Source organism: Benincasa hispida, chromosome 4 (assembly GCF_009727055.1).
Source record: "Benincasa hispida cultivar B227 chromosome 4, ASM972705v1, whole genome shotgun sequence".
NCBI lineage: Eukaryota > Viridiplantae > Streptophyta > Magnoliopsida > Cucurbitales > Cucurbitaceae > Benincasa > Benincasa hispida.
Genome location: NC_052352.1, coordinates 55,517,554 through 55,520,477, shown reverse-complemented (window position 1 = coordinate 55,520,477; position 2,924 = coordinate 55,517,554).

Below are 2,924 nucleotides of genomic sequence, written 5' to 3'. Positions count from 1 at the left end.
ATTGGCTCGAGTGGGACTTGATTTGTTGATTGGATCACAAACCAATTGTTTCATTAGAGGATCAGTGGACTTAAGGAACAAGAGGTAATCTCGGGGGTAAAACAGCCATTTGACCCAGCCTTCGCATTTGAGTTTGATAAAGCATCGACAAATTCTCCGCAATTGATTTTTGACGAAGCATCGACGAATCCTCCGCACTTGAGTTTGACGAAGCATCGATGAATCTTCACATTGAGCTCGACTTCACGACTTTGAGCGTGAAGATGATTGCAAAGCCTCCAGACTTGAGCATGAAGATGAAACATCGATAAAGCCTCTAAACTTGAAGATGGAGGAGCATCGATGAAGCCTCTGAACTTGAAGATGGAGGAGCATCTAAGTTTGATTTGAAAGAGGAAGCGAAGCACATTCTAAGTATGTGCCTTTTATTTACTGTGTTGGCTTCTTACGAGGGATGAACATCTTCAATCCATTGTATTGCCCCCAATAGGGATGAACGTCTTCAATCTGGATTGTCATTCTTTAACGGGATGATCAATATCAATCTTGTAGTATCATAACTTAGGCGGCTGTGGTACCCTTTTCTGATGGACTAAACTTAAATTTTTTTAAGTTTCTTTCATACCTTTAAAGAAAGGGATTAAATCATGATGTGTTTAAATTTTTTTTTTTTTTTAACTGGACTGAACTTAAAGTTATTTTCAAGCTGCCTACATAACCTTCATAATGATAGAGATTAAGTCATAATGTAGTTTCAAAAAGAATGTTTTTTTTTTTTTTTATACGCGACTGAACTTAAATTTCTTTAAGTTGCCTACGTACCCTTTATAATGATAGGGATCAAGTCCTAACGTAGTTCATACAAAGATTTTTTTTTTGGGCCATTCACATTTTAAGCTCATGAGGGCCAAGAGCATCATGTAATTTAGGCTCTTGCGATGAGGAACTTCTTCATTTAAACTTCAGAAGCTCTTATTTCATCATGGTTTCGTACAAAGATTTTTTTTTTGGGCCATTCACATTTTAAGCTCATGAGGGCCAGGAGCATCATGTAGTTTAGGCTCTTACGATGAGGAGCTTCTTCATTTAAACTTCAGAAGCTCTTATTTCATCATGGTTTTGATCATCCTCATCATTTGTAGGATTCGTCAATATGATGAGTTTTCTTGTACCTTCTGTACTTATGTCAACAGAAAATTTCCTCTTCATGAGTGAAAGGACATGACTGTGAATCTTTTCGTCGTTGTTTTCTTCATGGAATGACGTCGCCTTCAAGATTTTCATCTTCCTTTATGTTGACACTTGTTGTCTTGAGACGATCAAAAGTAGATGCTAAAGGTTGATCTTTCTTTGATGTGGATATACTTAACCTTTTGAAGGCTAAAGTTCGAGTAGAAGTAGTCGTTGGACATTGGTCTTCTTCTCCTACTGTGGCCATACTCAATCTTTGAAAGGCTGAAGATCGAGCACTTGAAGGTTTAATACGATCGAAGACAGAAGTTCTTTGCTTCATTTTTTCCGAATCGTTGACTTCTTCGGTAGTTATATGATTGTTGTCGATTTCCACTATGCGGACAGTATGACATGCAATAACTTCTTATACTTTCTCTGGATGATTATTGGGAAAACTTCTTGGGAGAAATTCTGCCAAAGTTGTTGGCCGTCAGAATTGATGGAAGTCTTTGTCTTCTTTCTTAGCAGGCTTAGGTTTCCATGTCATCTTTTTGCCTTTATTTTTATGAGTCTTGTTCCTTCTTCTATACCTTCGATAGGAACGCGGCTCTTTTTGGGTGGAGTTTGGTTGTCTTCTTTTTCGATGAGTCACAACCATCCACCCTTCGTTGTCATCTTCATTGAGCTCATCTTTATTTTTGGAATTTGTTGTTTGAATCTCTTGCTGGAACCAAAAAACTATAGGCTTGAAGGCTCCGAAATAGATCAGGCTTTGTCTTTGAGCCAGACAGTGTTGGAACACTTGAAGTCGCCACTACTGTAGCGTGATTTGTCTGAGCTACTTCATCCAAATCTAGCTCAATCTTCTTTTCATGAGCCAACTTCAGAATTCGTTCCTTCAGTACGAAGCACCTTTCAACTGGGTGACTAACGACCCGATGATACTTGCAATAGTTAGGATCATCTACTTTTCCTGCTTGTTCTGACAGCTTGCATTACGGCAGCTAAATAAGTTGCTTCTCTAGCAGTTGCTCCAACATATCTGCCACATCAGAGTCAGGGAATGGATAAACTTCTCTTGTCTTTCTTTAAGAGTTGGACGATGCTTCTCGCCCTCATTGTGCCTTCTTTCAAATTTTGTTTGTTTTCCTTTGGACGAAAATTTTAGCGGGGTCACATGAACGACCATAGATTCTTTTGTGGCACTATCCACGATCTTTTCAGTACCCTTGGATTCATTCATGTATTTTCTCCCTTCAGAGACTAGGAAATATTTAGTTCCCCTGTTGGCGATGCTCAGCTCCATATCATGAGCGCGTGTTGCCAACTCTTCAAACGTACGAGGTTTTATCCCTTGTAGAATGTACATAAGTTCCCAGTGCATGCCCTGAGTGCACATCTCCACTGCAGATCATTCAGTGAGTCTATCTTTGTAATCCAGACTCAAAGCTCTCCATCGGTTGATGTAATTGATGATTGTCTCTCCCTTTCATTATTTGGTTTTTGTCAACTCCATCATGCTAACAGTGCGCCTTGTACTGTAGAAGTAGTTCAGGAACTCCCTTTCTAGCTATTCCCAATTGTCAATCATTTCTGGTTCCAAATCAGTATACCAATCAAAAGCATTTCCATTCAAGGTACGGGCGAACTGCTTGACTAGCTCCTCTGGTTCCTGCATTTTTGCAAGTTTTAATGAAGTATGCAACATGTTGTTTTGGATTGCCCTTTCCATTGAACTGCTGGAACTTTGG